Source organism: Stegostoma tigrinum, chromosome 2 (genome assembly GCF_030684315.1).
Source record: "Stegostoma tigrinum isolate sSteTig4 chromosome 2, sSteTig4.hap1, whole genome shotgun sequence".
In the NCBI taxonomy this organism is placed as follows: Eukaryota; Metazoa; Chordata; class Chondrichthyes; order Orectolobiformes; family Stegostomatidae; genus Stegostoma; species Stegostoma tigrinum.
Genome location: NC_081355.1, coordinates 10580729 through 10600428, shown reverse-complemented (window position 1 = coordinate 10600428; position 19700 = coordinate 10580729). Strand labels below are relative to the sequence as shown.

The 19700-nt window shown below is 45.2% G+C and overlaps 1 long non-coding RNA gene across 1 annotated transcript; it reads right to left on the bottom strand.

Annotated features, from left to right (window-relative positions):
- Window positions 1-9502: 9502 nt before the first annotated feature.
- Window positions 9503-18897, bottom strand: LOC132210700 (uncharacterized). Its single transcript, XR_009446865.1, has 3 exons — window positions 18792-18897; window positions 11605-11694; window positions 9503-10113 (listed from the first exon to the last, which is right to left on the bottom strand). It is a non-coding gene; the product is annotated as an uncharacterized LOC132210700 (long non-coding RNA).
- Window positions 18898-19700: the final 803 nt, after the last annotated feature.

The window sequence follows — 19700 nt, the reverse complement described above, 5'->3', positions numbered from 1 at the left end:
GTGAATGAGAGTATTTTCTTTCATCATATGACTCCCTCAAAGTTATTTTCACTGCTTCATCAGGTCTCAGGCACAAGAAGAGTGTTGGCATCGAAGACCTCTGTTGGGTTGATGAGCTAATAGGAACTGCCGATGCTGGAGAATCTAAGATAACATGGTGTAGAACTGGATGAACACAGTAGGCCGAGCAGCATCTTAGGAGCAGGGAGGCTGACGTTTCGGGCCTCGACCCTTCTTCAGAAAAAAGGGTGAAGGAGAGTCTGAAGAAGGGTCGAGGTCTGAAACGTCAGCTTTCCTGCTCCTATGATGCTGCTCGGCCTGCTGTGTTCATCCAGTTCTACACCTTGTTATCTCTATTGGGTTGGTACCTGGTTATCATTGGCAAGTTATGGCATTGGTTTGACAGTGTCTTCTGCGGGACGTCTGATCAGGAAACTCTTCCACAATTAGAAATTTTGGAAGGATTTATTGGACAATAACTTGGTCACATTCTGGAAGCATTTTCTATAGCCATCAGGTCCTGGAGTGGGACTCAAACCTGGATCTACTGGCCCAGAGAAACATTACTCACTGTCCTTTATGACCACATTTGGTACATAATTCCCAGCAAAAGAAGACGGGCAGGAGAGCCCACTCTTAGATTTTTGCCAACGTTCAGTGTCTGACCATTTGGGTTTTGTACCAATCAAAGTGAAAATAGATTGTCAATATTCCATTTCTGATGTAATACCTGACACCATTCATGGACAAAAATTGTTTTGTTTTTAACAGGACGTTGGTGACACAAGCTACCAGCTGTGATTGCCCAGCAAGCTCAGGAAGCCTTCAAAGAACGAACAAAACCAGCTGCCTCAGAATTTCTCTACTCTCCAAGGAACACAAGTTCAGTGAGGTAACAGTAAATTTGGTTCTCTTGTTTTACGGATGAATGAGTTATTGTCACATATATCTTGACGATAAAGTGAAAAGTGTTTTATTGCCACAATCTGATGCCATTTTGAGGGACACCAAGGATAAAAAGAAATGACTTAACTAAGAGTTCATCTTCCGCTCAATTTGGTGTCTCAAGCATGGCTTCAGGGCTTCTGCAAGGTGTCCCGGGCCTCATGGAGTCCTTCTCTGGGTACAGCAACAACAATGCTGATGTCCCAGGAGACTCTGGCTCTGCTGTTGTTACTGCCTTTCTGACACTGCCAAGAGTCCAGGCTCCAGTCCTACCACCTCCAGGAGTCCTCACTCCAGGCATCACTATTGCAAAGAGTCCAGGCTCTGGGCCTACTGCCACCAGGATACCCCTCTGGGCCTAACACCGCCAGGAGTCCAGGCTCCAGGCCTAATGCTGCCAGGACTCCAGGCTCTGGGCCTAATTCTGCCTGGAGACCAGGCTCCAGGCCTAATGCTGCCAAGAGACCAGTCTCCAGGCCTAATGCTGCCAGGAGTCCAGGCTCTGGGCCTAATTCTGCCAGGAGCCCAGGCCTCAGATACCACCTCTACTGCCCAGAGTCCCACTCCACACCGCTGACGCTGCAGCCACCACTCTGTCAACACCACTTTGGTTTTGAAAATTAACAAGTAAAGAAAAGAAAACAGACAAAAAGAGCGTAGAGTAAAAGATGCCAGTGGCTTGGAACAGACGGGCGCCAATGAGCCTGAACACTACCTACCATACTGCCTGCACACTTGCATGATAGCAACGTGAGGTTAAAGGTGGCCTACAGCTATGTAGATTAAAACGAAACAATGACATAGACACCAGAATCTGCAAAGGAATAGAATATCAACAGCTGCCACCAAGTAAACAGAGAGAGAGAGATGGTAACATGGACCGATGACAACCAGGATGCTGGATGATCTTCGATAATAAAGTGTGGAGCTGGATGAACTCAGCAGGCCAAGCAGCATCTCAAGAGCACAAAAGCTGATGTTTCGGGCCTAGACCCCAAGCTCTGATGAAGGGTCTAGGCCCGAAACGTCAGCTTTTGTGCTCCTGAGATGCTGCTTGGCCTGCTGTGTTCATCCAGCTTCACACTTTGTTATCTTGGATTCTCCAGCATCTGCAATTCCCATTATCACTGCTGGATGGTCTTCTCCTTCTCTTTCCCTCTCTCTTTCTGTCTCACTCACTGTTTTAGAAACCAGAGCCAGTGAAAATCACCTTGGAAAAGATCACCATTCACTAAGAACTCAGGACTTGTGAACTTTGCCCCTGTTAAAGACACAGGACAAAAGCCAATCCGTTGGACCCAGATCACTTTTGATTTCACAACCCAAAAAAGATCTGTGACTGTGTTTGCCTTTCAGACTGTACCAGACACCATTTCCCATCCCAACCCCCCTGAGTGACGTGTGTGTCTGTGTGTGTGTGTGTGTGTGTGTGTGTGTGGGTGTGTGTGTGTGTGTTTGTGTGTGTGTGTGTGTGAGTGTGTGTGTGTGTGTTTGTGTGTGTGTGTGTGTGTGTGTGTGTGTGAGTGTGTGTGTGTGTTTGTGTGTGTGTTTGTGTGTGTGTGTGTTTGTGTGTGTGTGTGTGTGTGTGAGTGTGTGTGTGTGTGTGTTTGTGTGTGTGTGTGTGTTTGTGTGATATTGTTTTTTAACATTGGTAGGTGGTCTGTAATAAAACTCCACCATCTTTCCGGAAGTCCTTGAAATTGGCTCTCCTTCATTTTTAACCAAGATTAATTGGAGTGTGATAAGTGCATACTAAAAGAAATTAAAAACCTGTTACAGCTGACCAAGAAGGGGAGCCTTGACCCTTCCTCATCTGGTCATTGTAGTCTGCTGAAGGGACCTGTCCCATTTTGAGTTAACCCACAATTTTTAATTCCCTTATCTTGGGCCTTCCCTAACTTTTATCCCCATCCCAGTGGCATGCCAGGGATCACAAAGACCTCTGGTTTGGAAATACAGGCTTGCTTTTGAAAAACTCCTACTCTTCCCTGGCATTGCAAATTACAATATGAGCATGGCATGCCACCCAGGAATAGCATACGTATTTTGTTTCAGCATCATCGAATCAGCCCTTGCCCATCACAAGATTTTAATGTAGACGCGTACAAGCGTCATTCAAAACATTCATACGATTTATAATTGTGTAAGCCCACACTTCATTAAGTAATCACTTTGCTCTGTTTCTTTTTCAACTCATTCATGGGAGGTTGGCTGGTATTTATTGCCCGTCCCTAGTTGCCCCGTGAGAAAGTGGTGGCGAGCTGCCTTCTTGAACCACTGCAGTCCACCCACTGTGGGTTGACCCACAATGCCCACAAGGAGGAAATTCCAGGATGTTGACCCAGCGACAGTGAAGGAATGGCGATGTATTTCTGGGTCAAGATGATGAGGGGCTTGGAGATGGCGTTGTTCCCAAGTGTCTGCTACCCTTGTCCTTCTAGCAGGTAGTATGTTACCACATGCCCACTTACCACAGTCGGCATCAGTGAAGTTATTCATAGGCCCTGTATCAAAAACAGTTAGCAATGCGGCACATTGACATCTAGAATGTTCTGATGTAGGACGCAGATTTGCACATTCACTCCCCATGCAATAAACTCTTCAGCTCAGAGATTCAACCGGTGTAAAATGTCTCAGAAAAATAGCCATGATGTGGCGGTGCCAGTGTTGGACTGGGGTGGACAAAGTCAGAAGTCACACAACATCAGGTTGTAGTCCAACAGGTTTATTAGAAATCACAAGCTTTTGGAGCACTGCCCCTTTGTCAGGTGAAGTGGCTGATCATATGATGAAAGAGCAACACTCTGAAAGCTTGTGATTTCTAATAAACCTGTTGGACTACAACCTGGTTTCCTATGACTTCTGACTTTGAGGATAGTAGGACGGATCTCTGGCAGGTCTGAGGGGAGGTGGTGGTGTAGTAACGATGTCATTAGACTCATAATACTGGGCAGCTCAGCGGTTAGCACTGCTGCCTCACAGTGCCAGGGACCCAGGTTCATATCCAGCTTTGGGTGACTATCTGTGTGAAGTTTGCACATTTTCCCCATGTCTGCGTGGGCTTCCTCCCACAGTCCAAAGATGTGCAGGTTAGGTGGATTGGCCATGGGAAATACAAGGATAGCATTGGGGGATGGGTCTAGGTGGGATTCTCTTTGGGTGCTCAGTGTGGACTTGATGGGCCAAATGGTCTGTTTCCACACTGTAGGGATTCTATGAAATTCTACCAAGTGCCAAGGTATAGTTGAGGAGTTGTGGGTTCAAATACCTTCATGGCATTAAAAGTTAGCCTAATGACGATTCAAAATTGATTGTCATAAAAACCCATCTGGTTCACTAATGTGCCTGAAGGAAGGAAATGTGTTTGACGCTTAACTGCCCTCTGGGTAATTAGGGATGGGCAGATTGGGATGTTGACCCAGCCAGCAATGTTCACAATGGTCACACATCCAGTGGTAGAATCACAGAAACCTGGGAAATGTTTTCTTCAGCCTAGTGAGTGGTATAGAGGGAAGTGACCAGCAAGAGTGAGGCATTGTTGTGGTCTCACATTACTCAGGGAGACATTATGCTTGTAAGAACTGCAGTTACTGGTTACCGCGAATGAGGAAGTGAAATTCCATTTTTTTGACATGGGAGTCAAGTTTTTTTTACAGCTCATTTGGAGATTGAATTTCATGGCATTGTCCGTTCACTGTTAGGTTGAGTCAGTCAAGTTCCATTTTTTATTATGAGCAATTAGAGGATTTTGAAGGCTTTTTTTTAAACTGTTATTTAGGAGATCATATTCTGCGACAGCTTCCATTCCCCTCTGACTGTTAATGAGAAATCTCGCCTGCTAAACCCACTCAAACAGTTGATGGGTTTGGTTTGTTGTGGTCAGATCTCATTAACAATACCGTAACACATTGTAATAGAAATCACCTCAGGATCTGAGGCACTGCCGATGTATCTCACCATAAACTCTCCTCAATCATTGAAAGCAAGCCCTGTTTCTTTGTACCACTTGGTGTCACAGTGAGAGGAACATCTGGAAAGTTATTCCCTGATCACTTGAAACAGTGACCGTGACTTATATCACTTGATACCCACCTCTCGTCTGCTATAACCCCCACATTGTCCTGATCCCATGTGAAGGTATTCAGTGCTCACCACATGAACACCAGCTCATTTCATCAATCCACCATCCTCCAGGTCTAGGAGGTGAAGAGTCACCTATCATTAACATGGCCCTCCAGGCTACTATTCCCAGGACCTTCACATCTTTCTTAACTCCCGTGGTTATCTGGACCATCCATCCTCAGACCCTGCTTCTTGTAAAGACTCCATTCCATTCCCCCAGTCCCTCCGTCTCCATCGCATCCGTTCTGAAGATGCTAACTTTGACAGGAGACCCTCCAAAACACCCACCTTCTTCCTCAACTGAGGGTTCCCCAGCACTGCTGTTGACAGGGCCCTCAACAGTGTCCAAACTATCTCCCGCACTTGAACCCTAACCCTCTTCTTTTCCCTCCCGCAACAGTGATAGGATTTCCCTTGTTCTCACCTACCATTCCACCAGCATCCCCATCCAGAGAATCATTTGCCACCATTTCCATCACCTCCAGTGAGATGCCACCACCGGACATATATTCCCCTCCCTTCCCTTGTCAGTCTTCTGCAAGGACCATTCCCTGTGGTTCACTCTTCCTTCACTCCCAGCAACCCCCAAAGCCAAAGGGCACCTCTCCAACAATCCGTCTGCCTTCACAGGTGGGCGTTACTTTGAAGAGTAATAAGGGGGTGGTACCAGTGACTTGGCAAATATTTATTTCCCCCTGCCCCTCCCATGTCTGCCCATGGGGGCTTGCTGTGCCCAGGTTAGCTGCCATGTTCCCTACATTTCAGCAGTGTTTACATAGAGCTGAGGGGGCCACCTGATAGAAGTAAAACTATGAGAGGCTCGGAGAGGGTGGGCAGTCGGAATCTATTTCCCAGGTTAGAAATATCAATTACTAGGGGATATGGATTTTAGGTGAGACAGGGAAAGTTTAAAGGAGATGTGCAAGAGATGTTTTTGACGTAGAGGGCATTAGGTGCCCAGAACACACTGCCAGGGGAGGTGGTAGAAGCAGATATGATAACAATGTTTAAGAGGGATTTAGATAGACACATGGACAGCCAGGGAATAGTGTGATACAGACTATGTGCAGGTAAATGGGATCAGTTTAGAATTGAGTCTTGGTTGGTACAGACATGGTGGGCCGAAGGGCCTGTTTCTATGCTGTACCGTTCTATGTTCTACTACAAGAGTGCTTCACTGTCTGCCAAGTACTTTGTGACATAGGGTCATAGAGTCAAATGTAGTACATAAATACGAGAACTCCCTTGTCTGCACAGGGACCCTGCAATTCCATCGGTATTCCCTCAGATTCCCACTGCATCTTCAGTGCGAGACTGGTGAAATTCAAAGGAAGCCAGTTTTACATGGTAGCCATTTCCCGGAGGAATTACCCTGTTTGTTCCGTGTAATCCTCATTTATGTTGGACAACTTCATTAACATCTCCTCCTGCTGTCAAGCATTTCCTTATCTGACCTGCGGGGTCTCTCTGTTACCCCAGATCATTGAGAGTTTTACTATTCAGTGCATATAACTCCTCCTTCTTCTGCTTCCCAAATATATGAATTGACAGTTCTCTGCAATCTTTTTGATCTGAGATCTATTTTCCCAATCTATTTATGTATATCTTTTAAAGGCTGTTACAGATCACTTCACAGTAAAATGTATACTTCTATTAAAAATATTACGCACTGTATCCCCACGAAGAGATCATTTTCTCCCATGTGAGCCACGGCCCACATTTGTTGCCCATCCCTATTTGCCTTTGAATTCACAGTTTGGGATTATGTTCAGCATGGATTAGTTGGGCTGAAGGGTCTGTGCTGTTTGACTCTGTGACCTTATGACTGGGCCCTTTCAGAATGAGGCTAAAAGTCGCCCATGTTACTATAGGATTAGAGTCACATGTAGGCTGTACTGAATAAGGGCAGCAGATTTCTGGCCCTGAAGACCAATATTCACCATCGCTGAGATTAACTTTTAATTCTAGATTTGATTAATTGAATGTAAATTCCAATAGCAGCTGTGGTGGAACTTGAAGATGTCCCCAAGGCATCAGGCTTGACTGATACAGCACCGCACCCGCACCCCCCCCCCACCCCTTACAATTCTTTACATTTTTGGAGCATAGCATATAAGAACGTGAGAAATTGGAGCAGCAGTAGGCCATGCGGTCCCTTGAACCTGTGCTGCTATTTGTTACAATAGTGGCTGATCTCATCTCAGCCTCAACTCCACTTTGCTGCCTGCTGTCCATAACCATTTAATCCATTACTACTTAAAAATCTATCTAACGCCTCCTTAAACTTACTCAATGATCCCTGGCATCCAATGCACTCTAGGATGGAGTCTTGCATTCAAGAAGCACCTGGATGTATACATGAATCAGAAGGGGATAGAGGGTTACAGATCCTGTAAGTGAAGACAGTTTTAATACTGAAGGGCAAAATGTGTTAGCATAGGTTAGGAGGGCCAAAGGGCATGTTCCTGTTCTGTAGAGTACATTGTTCTTCTTTCATTGCTCTGGTGAGTTCCATAGTTTCACAACCCTTTGACAGAAGTACTGGAAGTACTGTTTAAACTCTCGATTCCAAACAATACTCTCTATATTCTGTCAAATTCCTGATCTTGCTTCGCTTAATCCTGCATCTACAGTTTCTTGACAAGCCTCGGATCAGCACCTGACAAAAAGCCTTTTGAAAATCAATAAATGCACATTGATCCAGATTGTGCTGTACTAACAGTAGTGAGGCTGTCAGCCCTGATGCTTAATACAGGGCAATACTGACAGCAACATCTGGTGTCCACACACGTGCAGTTCAGCACAGAAACCTGAGCATTGCTGTCAGAGATAATGCCAAACCTTCACAGTGTGCCATGTACCCATCTTCACTAACTGGATGCGGACAGTTCCTTTGGGGATTGAAGATAGGGCAGTTATCCACTGGACTGGGGTGGGACAAAGTCAGAAGTCACACGGCACACGTTACAGTCCTACAGGTTTATTTGAAACCACAAGCACTGCCCCTTCGCTAAGTAAAGTGACCCGATGAAGAAGCAGCGCTCCAAAAGCTTGCGATTTTAAATAAACCCCCCCTCCCCGTTGGACAATAACCAGGAGTAGTGTGACTTCAGAATGTGAATTAACACCTACAGTTTTTTAAACGTAATTGTGAACAGTTCGTCCCGCTGGGATGCTGGGATACTCACAGAAAGCTGCTTATAGCACACACAAACTCTATGGGACTCTGGCTTGCTGTAGAAGGGCAGGGGAAGAGAGCATCAGGCCTCAAACTGCGACGAGCTCATTCTCTCCTGATAGAAAGTTGTATGCTGACTGTCGAGTCAGTGCAGAGTAGCTCGTCTGTGTGCCTTATGTGCATCAGACATCGTCTAATCCCTGCTCACTGTGGCTTGCATTCAACGGACAGGAGTGAAGTATTTTTCCATGTGTGTTGCCATATGGAATCAAGGGCTTTACAGTAATAAAAGGCGCATTCACTCTGCTTTAACAGCCTCTGCATCTGTCAGATCATCTCGGCATTTCTCCTGGTCTCGCGGCAGCTACCCATTACATAACCTGATAATGATGTACTGTATTAATAGCTCTATTCTGGCAGAATGGAATTACTTCATGATTTATTTATTGCTGCTGGCTACAGATAAGATAAGAATGTTGTTGGCCAGTACCTTAGCTAAAGACCTTTTACAAAGGTGGTAGGATACTGCTCAACCTGCACTGGTATTCTGCATTTCAGCCTCAATTAGACCAGCTGAATGGATTACACCACCAGCCTCACAAAGGGACTAGCTTTATTTGCGAAACCCACTGGGAACACAGTCAGCAGGCACATCACTCTTGATTCGTACACTTCTGATTCCAATTCATGCTTCGAATTCACGTTTATTTTTGTGCGCCGAGCCCTCGAAAGACAAAGCAAGCTCGTATTTTCCAGTTCCACTTCATGCTTTTTATTTGTTACTATCGCCACACATCAGCACCAGCAACTGGGCCAGCTTCAGGTCAGACAGGGGAGAAAGAAATTCTCCTGAGGGGGTGGTACATGCAGGGGTTCGGGAATCGGGGTGCATGGGAGTCAGGTGAAATGGGAGTGTTGTGTTTAGACTTTGATGGCAGATTAGTACTTTTAAGATAGTTTTATGCCATCACATCAGATAGTGTTCCAGTATAAAACATACCTGTGCCATTACTCTCTCTCACTGTGTAAAGGAGACAGTGTAATCGGTCAATCACAAAAACAGAAGTTGCTGGAAAAGCTCAGCAGGTCTGGCAGCATCTGTGAAGGAAAAAACGGAATTAACGTTTCAAGTCCGGTGACCCTTCCCCCAGCTCTGAGGAAGGATCGCTGGACCCGAAACATTAACTCTGTTTTCTCCTTCACAGATGCTGCCAGACCTGCTGAGCTTTTCCAGCAACTTTGTTTTTGTTCCTGATTTACAGCATCCGCAGTTCTTTCAGTTTTTAATCAGCCAATCATGTTGTTTGTAGTCGACAGTAAGCACTGAACCCAGACTGCGTGTTTGTAAGTATTTTAGCCTCATAAATAGTTCGTTGTTGTAAATAAGCTTCAAGATATCTGACTCAACAGAATCCACCTATCTGTGGTACTGATCTCTGGATTATAACCAGTAATTGGCAGTATTGGTTTGAGTAATGATTGCAGTACTGGAAAAAGAATATTTCTCAGAGGGTTCAAAGTTAGAGTCAATTGGCTACAGCTAAGGAATAAAAAAAGTGGAATTCCATTGCTCTGAGCAGTCCAAAGACCACCAATTTGTGGGAAGGATGTAGAAGAGCCAATCTGCAGGGAAATTACAGAAAGATGCCAACATTATGACTGGAGGAGAGCTAATTTAGTTCCTTTGTTCAAGAAGGGCCTGTTTCTATACTGTATGACTCGATGACTTTATTATAGAGTGATTACAATGGGGCAGTTTTATTACCTATATATAGATAGACATATTGGCAACGTCAGGCACAGCAAAGGGCATGTATTCCGAAGCAAAAACTGAAGTCGCTGGAAAAGCTCAGCAGGTCTGGTAGCATCTGTGGAGAGAAATTAGAGTTAATGCTTCTGGTCCCTTCGTCAAAACCTTCCTAGCGTTCCTAAGCAAATGTTCCTAAGCTATGTTCAGGAAACTTCACTACAACAGTTCGTGTCCAGTCCAGCAACAAAAAATGCATTTTTATAACTGGTCCTTAGAAACGACGTGGACCCAAATGGATCAAATGTCAGTGGGGGGGGCCACTAAAGAGACGGTGACCATTTTATCGTAAGGTTTGGGATGATAGTGGTAAACGATAATCCAGACGAGCCAATGCAAAGTAACAAAGGTAAATTGGTGGCAAATTGACTGCAAGGGGGCAAAACGCAGCCGGGCCAGATAAACTGGAGTGAAAGGTTGGCAGGAACAACAATAACTGAACAATGATCTACCTTCAAAGACAGAACAATTGAAGTATATTTCCTCAAAAGCAAATGGTAAGAGAACTGAATCCAGAGGGCCATGGATGACAAAGGGGATGGAATTAAGGTAAAGCCGAAAAGATGTGCTCATGCCAGGTGTCAGGAAGGAAATACAACAAGGGGAATAAAGAAAGTTCAGGTGAAAGGTGAAAATAACATATCAGAGAAGCAAAGACAGATTAAGGGGAAAAGACTTGACAGCTAACTGAAAGGGCAATTTGAAAAGGTCCTACAGGCAGACACACAGGTAAATGGGTGCTGAAAGGAGAAGCGGTGCCAATAAGGCACTGAAAGGGAATTTGCACAAAGGCAGGAGGCATGGCTGGGGTGTTAAAAGAATACTTCACGTTGGAATGTGAACCGATTGAGAAAAAGATTTTTTTTAAACCAGTAACGTGGGAGGACTGGCTACACATCCACACAAAAGAGGCAACTGGAACTCAGTGTGAGTTGTATTTACACTGCTATTCTGTTCAAGCAGTGAGAGAAGATGGTTGGGAGGCCGATGCACCATGACTGGGTGTGCTTTCAGCAAGTTTTGCCCAGAGGCAAGCTGCTGACTGGTTTGGGCCATCTGGCCCAGTTGTAGAGGCCAAGAGTCATCGGCTTGACAACAACTCTCTGATTGGCTCAGGGGCAGGTGGATGGCTTGCGTATAAACAACGAGAGCTTCTAGACTGCAGAAGAGACAAGGCCTCGCTGTTCCTTTGTCGCTGCAGTCTCAGAAATAACAAAACCTGGAAGATATCTAGCCATCCTTTCCCATCAGTTCCTGTAAACTGTTACGTCAATTCAATGACTATAAAATTGAACAATTGATGTATCAACTGCCCTGTGTCCTTAGGACTGAAACGAGCTTACAGTAAAGAAATCCATGACCGAGTGGAATTTTCTCTAGACTGGTAATCCAGAGGCCACGGTAATGTCTTAGGACCCTGGGTTCGAATCCCCTCCATAGCAAATTTTGAATGCAATTAAAATTTTGAATTCTAGTGATGACTGTAAAACCAGTTTTGTAAAACCCATCCGTTTCACTCATGTCCTTTTGGGAAGGAAGCTGCTGGCCTTACCCAGTCTGGATTCCACGTGACTCCAGATCCATAGCAATATGGCTGACTTCCAGCTGTCCTCTGAAATGGCTCCGGGGGTATATGTATCAGCTGTTATGAAAACAGAAATGAAACTGGATGGACCATGTGGAATCAACCAAGGCACTGGAAATGACAACAGCAAACACAGCCCCATGAACCCTGCAAAGGCCTCCTGGCAAAAAAAATCGGGATTCTTGCCAAAATTGGGAGAGCTGTTTCCAATGAAGCAGAATGCAAGTTCTACGAACAGGAGGGATATGGGCCAAACACAGGCAAGCGGGATTTGTTTAGTTTGGGAACATGGTCAGCATAGATAAGTTGGACCGAAGGGCCTGTTTCTGTGCTATATGACTCCATGATTCTACAACACCTCATTTTCCATTCAGGGATAGTAAGAACTGCCGATGCTGGAGTCAGAGATAACGCAGTGTGGGGTTGGATGAACACAGAGGGCCAGGCAGCATCAGAGGAGCAGGAAAGCTGACGTTTCGGGTCACGGCCCTTCTTCAGCTCCGCACTGTATTATTTTCCACTCAGACACTTTCAACACTGAATCCTGTAACTTCAGAAATTAACTAAGTTATGCCTGTTTTCTACTTTTTTTTTCATTCTCTTAACACACCACCTCCTTGTCAAATAACCTTGTCTGGTTTCGTTTGGCTTTAGCAGAGAGAACCACCTCTCCCCTTTCAACCTTAATTTACACCCTTTTCACATCTCTTTTCCTTTTTCCCCACCATTAACTATGTCTTTTGCACTGAGCTTCTCCACCATCTGACCTCCTACTTCACCTCCACCTCTATCCAAAGTATTTTTTAGAAGTTCCACTATCTTTCAGATCGGAAGATGACTCATACTAGATGCAAAATGTTAAGTCTGTTTCTCTGAAACCAAAACAGAAATTGCTGGAATAGTGGCGCAGTGACCTAATGGTTAACCCTGCTGCTTCACTGCACCAGGGACCGGGGTTCAATTCCACCCTCGGGTGGCTGTCTGTCTGGAGTTTCCTCTGGGTGCTCTGGCTTCCTCCTACAGTCCAAAGATGTGTAGGTTAGGTGGATTGGCCGTGCTAAATTGCCCACAGTATTCAGGGAGGATGTAGATGAGGGGGATGCTCTGAGGGTTGGTGTGGACTTGTTGGGCTGAGGAGTCTGTTTTCCCCCTGTAGGGAGTCTACATCTGAGTTCTGAGGAAGGATCACTTGACCCGAAATGTTAATTCTGATTCCTCTCCATGGATACTGCCAGGCCTGCTGAGCTTTTCCAGCAATTTCTATTTTTGTTTTCGGTTTGCAGCATCCGCAGTTCTTCCAGTTTTCATTAACTCTGACTCGCTCTCTCCACAGATGCTGCCCGACCTGCGGAGTTTCTCCAGCATTCCCTGTGCTTGAATCAAGGAGTCTGCCCTGCGCAGCTGAACCACTTCCTCCACAACAGCGCAGGATGAGGGGGGCCCTGACAGAGATGTATCCATTTATGAGAAACATGGAGGGTTTACAGAAAGCAGCTGTTTCTCAACTCAAAGAGTCAAGAACAAAGAGGCACACTTTTATAGTGAAGGGTACGAAGTTTAGTGGGGATTTGAGAAAAATTTTTTTCACCCAGAAGCTGTGAAAGTCTGAAATGCACTGCCTGCAAGGGTATCTGAGATAATGGGAACTGCAGATGCTGGAGAATTCCAAGATAATAAAATGTGAGGCTGGATGAACACAGCAGGCCAAGCAGCATCTCTGCTGCTTGGCCTGCTGTGTTCATCCAGCCTCACATTTTATTGCCTGCAAGGGTAGTTGAGATGGGTAACCTTACAACCTTTAAAATGAGTGTTTAAAATGTCACAACATTCAAAGGTATGAGCCAAATGCAGGAAAGTGGGACTAATGTACAATTTCAAAGGGCTGAATTGCCTCTTCCGTACTGTATGATTCTGCGATGCTGTGCAAATTGAGTTGGGGAAGATTATGCTATTGAAATACCCCCCTTTCCTGTGGATTGAGAGAATCTTCTAAAGGCTTCGCTGAGGTTCTTCCCCAGTGTTGTGAGGTGGTCCTTATAAGCTGTTTTCACAGGATGTGAACATCACTGGCTAGGCCAGCATTTATTGTCCATCCCTAATTGCCCAGAGGGCGGTTAAGAGTCAACCACATTGCAGTGGGTCTGGAGTCACATGTAGATCAGACCAGGTAAGGATGGCTTTTTCCTTCCCTAAAGAACCTGCTGGGTTTTTCCAACAACTGACCATGAGTTCATGTTCATCATTTAATTGGGCCAACATCGGTAGTTGCTCCTCTAATCACCTAGACTGTGAATGTCACGCGCTCATCCACATACTTTCTAACAGGTTGAGAGGTTTCCTGCCTCAGCTACCCTCCAATGGCAATGCTCTCTTGCCTCTTCTCCTCTCCGTGTCACCCTCTTCTTCTTAGGTGCTTCTCAGAAAACATCTTTCACCAAGCCTTGTTGATTCACTCTTGGTGCCTGGAACGCATTGCCAGCGGAGGTGGTAGATGCAGACACGTTAGCGTCTTTTAAGATAGATCTGGACAGGTACATGGATGGGCAGGGAGCAAATGGACGCAGACCGTTAGAAAATAGATGACAGGTTTAGACAGAGGATCTTGATCGGCACAGGCTTGGAGGGCCGAAGGGCCTGTTCCTGTGCTGTAGGTTTCTTTGTTTCTACATCAGTTGAACCTGAGTGTTGCTGGCAAAATGAGCATTTAATGCCCATTTCTCACTGCCCTTGGAGACATGGTGGCAAATCTTATTCTTGATCCACTTCAGTCTGTACGGGTGGATAATTGCCCCACATTGAGGGGAAGTCCCAGCGTAATGACCCAGTGACAGTGAAGGAACAATGATACAGTTTGTGTGGCTTGGAAAGGAACTTGTAGGCTCCTGTCTGTCCTCATACCCCTTTATGTGATTGTGAGGTAAATTTTGCATTAATAATGCACACATGAAACACCATGGACATGATGTTATGCTCAAGGTGCTGTCTCAATACAAATTGTTGTATTGAAAGTTACCTTGCTATACTGGATGGTAGTTCAGAAGCTACATCTACCTCTGCTGAAACAAATACAATTTGAATAACAGCTCTGGCTGACACTTTCGACTGTGTTCCTGGGTTTGGTCGATAAAGCTCAGCTCACCTGTCAGGTAATGCAGGCAGGAGAGGGACTCACGATGAACAAGCCAACATATCTTGCCAAGTAGTAGTGGCAACCACAGATATTTCCATTAAAAAAAAGCTACATTTTTATTTGAAGTAAAGCAACCGTTGAGGAGAGATATTCTAAATCTGAGATAGTAGGAACTGCCGATGCTGGAGTCTGAGGTAACAGAGTATGGAGCTGGAGGAACACAGCAGGCCAGGCAGCATCACAGGAGCAGGAAAGCTGACGTTTCGGGTCTGGACCCTGCAAATCTGCAGTTTATCTTGAGAAGCATGGTGGGAAACTACACCCTGCACAGGTCAAAACATCGAAGGAGCATTAACCGTTACACATCTGGCTGACTTTTAAAAAGGTACGCTGCTGGCGTAAAATTTCCAAAGAAGGGTCCCGACCCGAAACGTCAACTTTCCTGCTCCTCTGATGCTACCTGGCCTGCTGTTTTCATCCAACTCCACACTGTGTTTTCTCTACTGCCATTGAAATACTTTTTCAGGGCTCTGAGGAAGGGTCACTGGACCGAAACGTTAGCTCTGATTTTTTCCTTCACAGATGCTGCCGGACCTGTTGAGCTTTCCAACTTCTGTTTTTGTTTTAAGTACTGTTTTGAGTCTATTCACTTTTCTAATGCTGGGACTGAGGCAGGCAACCTTTGTAAGCAACCTCCAACACACAGCAATGTGATAATTACCAGCTAATCTGTTTATGTGATTACTCATTGAGAGATAAACTCTCCAAAGTAAGCGTCACTGAATTATTGGCATCCACCTTATACGGCCGACAGAGCTTCCTTTTAAATTTTCATTTGGAGAATTACAGCCTAGCGGTATTGTCGTTGGATCGTTAATCCAAAAATCCTGCAAATGTTCCGAAGAGCCGGGCTTGAATCCTGCCACAGCAGATTTGAATTCAATAAAAAAATCTGGAGTTAAAATTCTTCTAGGGAAGGAAACTGCCATCCTTACCTGGTCTGACCTACATGTGACTCCAGACCCAGACCTCTTATCTCTCCTCTGGGCAGTTAGGAGTGGACAACAAAAGCTGGACTAGCCAGCGACATCCTCATGTTGTGAATGAGTTTTTTTAAAAGAATGAGAATACAGCTCCACCAACAATGCAGCACTCCCCGACAACCAGAGTGGATTATGTGGGCACATATTATGACTGGGATTTGAAGACGCGTTTCTGACTCAGAGATATGCGCAAAATGTGGTAATAATATCAATGGGCAGGACAGTGACCTGAGGACATGGGTTCAAATCTCACTGTGGCAGACGGTGAAATTTAAGTTCAACTCATAAATCTGGAATTGTAAAGCAATACCGTGACCCACAGACCATAAGTCAAGAATTCTTTATTCCACGGGAATCAGGTAAGGAAAGGGAATTAAGGCTAAATTAGGAAAACAGAGTATTTACATGAAATTAAACCTGCAATTCACATTTAGTTGAGGAAATCCTTTCACTCTCTCTCTCTCTCTCTCTCTTTCTCTCTCTCTCTCTACCACCACCCCCCCTCCACCCCCCACAAGATCTATTTCTGACTAAGTGTGTAAAAGCAGCAAGTGATAGACAGAGCTAAGCAATCCCACAACCAACGGATCAGGTCTAAGCTCTGCAGTCCTGCCACATCCAGTCGTGAATGGAGATGGGCAATTAAACAACTCATTAGAGGAAGCGGCTCCACTAATATCCCCATCCTCAATAATGGTAGAGCCCAGCACATCAGTACAAAAAGACAAGGCTGAAGTATTCGCAGCAAACTTCATCCAGAAGTGCTGAGTAGACGATCCATCTCAGCCTCGTCCAGTGGTCCCCAGCATTACAGATACTGGTCTTTAGCCAATTCGATTCACTCCATGTGATATCAAGAAACAGTTGGAGACAATGGATACTGCAAAGGCTACCGGCCCTGACAACATTGCGGCAATAGAACTGAAGACTTGTGCTCCAGAACTTGCGGTTCCCTTAGCTAAGCTGTTCCAATACAGTTACAACACTGGTATCTACCTGACAATGTGGAAAATTGCCCAAGTTATGTTCTGCACACAAAAAACAGGACAAATCCAACCCGGCCAATTACTGCCCCATCAGTCTCCTCTCAATCATCAGTAAAGTGATGGAAGGTGTCAGTAACTGTGCTATCAAGCAGCACCTGCTCAGAAATAGCCTGCTCAGTGATGCCCAGTTTGGGTTGCGCCAGGGCCACTCACCTCCTGATCTCATTACAGCCTTGGTTCAAACATGGGCAAAAGACATAAATTCCAAAAGTGAGGTGAGAGTGACAGTCCTCGATATCAAGGCTGCATTCGACCAGAGTGTGGCATCAAGGGGCCCTGACAAAACTGGAATCAATGAGTATCAGGGGCAAACTCACCAGTGGTTCAAGTCATACCTGACAGATAGGAAGATGGTCGTGGTTGTGGGAGATCAATCATCCCAGCTCCAGGACATCTCTGCAGGAGTTCCTCAGGGTGGTGTCCTAGGCCCAACCATCTTCAGCTGCTTCATCAATGACCTTCCCTTCATCATAAGGTCAGAATTGGGGATGTTCGCCAATGACTGCACAATGTTCAGCATCATTTGAGACTCTTTAGATACTGAAGCAGTCCGTGTTCACATGCAACAAGATCTGGACAATATCCAGGCTTGAGCTGACAAGTGGCGAGTGACATTCAAGCCACACAAATGCCAGGCTATGACCATCACCAATAAGAGACAATCTAACCACCACCCCATGACATTCAATGGTGTTACCATCACTGAATACCCCACTATCAACATCCTGGGGGTTATCAATGACCAGAAACTCAACTGGACTCACCACATAAACAGTGGCTACAAGCGCAGGCCAGAAGCTGAGAATACTGTGGGGAGTAACTCACCTCCTGACTCCCCAAAGCCTGTCCACCATCTACACAGCACAAGTCAGGAGTGTGATGGAATACTCCCCACTTACCTGGATGAGTGCAGCCCCAACAACACTCAAGAAGCTCAACACCATCCAGGATAAAGCAGCCGCTTGATTGGCACAACATCCACAAGCATCCACTCCCCCCACCACCAACGCTCAGTAGCAGCAGTGTGTACTGTCTACAAGATGCACTGCAGAAATTCACTAAAGACCCTCAGACAGAACCTTCCACACCCATGACCACTCCATCCAGAAGGACAAAAGGCAGCAGATATATGGGAACACCACGATCTCCAAGTTGTCATCCAAGCCACTCACCATCCTGACTTGGAAATATATCACTATTGCTTCACTATCACTGAGTCAAAATCCTGGAATTCCCTCCCTAAAGGCATTGTGGGTCGACCTACAGCAGGTGGACTGCAATAGTTCAAGAAGACAGCTTACCCCCACCTTCTCACGAGGCAACTAGGGACGGGCAATAAATGCTGACCCAGCCAGCGATGCCCACATTCCACAAATGGACTAAAAAGGAAAGTCAGCCTTATCCTCTAGAGAAGGTCCATGTCTGCTTCAGCTCCCCTACTTGGTTTTTATTCACTCACTGTTGCCATCTGCTGCTACTGACATGAATTACATATAATAATGGTGACCGTGAAAATTTTGCTGTTTGTTTTTAAAAGTTCATCTGGTTCAGTCACGTGCTACAGGAAAAGAAATGTGTGAATCTGGTCTACAAGTGACTCCAGACCTACAGCAATGTGGTTGACACTAAACTGCCTCCAAAGTACTCAGTTGGTCAACAAAAGCTGAAGAAGGGTCCAAACCTGAAATGTCAGCTTTCCTGCTCCTCTGATGCTGCTTGGCCTGCTGTGTTCATCCAGCCCTATGCCTTGTTATCTCTGGCCTTCCCAATGATGCCCAGGTCCATGATAAGGTTAGAGAACTACGAACTGTGAAGCAAATGACATATAATGGTTCACTTCACTCTTTTTAGTCTAAGTGCACCAACCAACCATCCCCATTTTTCATTTCGTCTTAGCCTGTTTCTTTGCTGTGTGAGACCAGCAAGTCAGCTCACCTCAGGTCAGGGTGGACAATCAAAAAGGTGTCACTGCTTATCCATGGCCGCAACACAGTGGCACACTGCAGTACTAGACCGAAAGAAAAACATTTTACCAGTTAACAGATGCACCAACGATCCCACACTCCATAATATCGGCTATATTGTGAGGCCCTCTACAGACTAATATTGGGACATGATGTGTATAAAGCTAGCTCTTGATTCAGAAGAAACTCAGTGTCAAACAGTAAGGAACTTCCTGTAAGCAGATTCAGGATTATTAGTAAAACATAAACTACACTGTCATAGTTTGCATTAAACATGTCATTGAATCTGTTGTGCATAACATTACATTGATAAAATGAAAGGTGTAGAGGTCTGTCCCAACTAAAGGTGTTTGTATTATCTTGTGAAAGGATTCCAGCAACGTGTTATAGCAATCCCAATCCTGACCCAGCCTGTCAAATGAAAAACAGAAAAACAAAGCCATTGTTATGCGGAGAAGATTGTAAACTGATGTTAAACCATTTTGACTCACGTATCCCCACCTCTGTAATGCTGCTGCATTCATCCCTGTTTCAGCTCTTCTGTTGCTGAAACCATCTACATTGTCTCTGTTCTCCATCCTCCATAAACTCAAACTCATCCGTAATTATTGTTGCTCAGATTATAACCAGAACAAATTGTCGTTCATACTCCACTCAAGCATTCACCAACCAGCCTTGCCTTCTGGTCCAGCGACACTTTATTTTTTGAAATAGGTGCTTTTGTAATCATTGCAGTTATATGCAGCCAGGAACACTGACTGAGCTCCTAATCAGCTGCAGTGCAGTTGGTAACACTCTAGATTCCAAAGCAGATTAATGCAATTGAATTGAACTAGCTTTATTGTGACATGTACTCAAATGCGGACAGTGAAAAATTTAT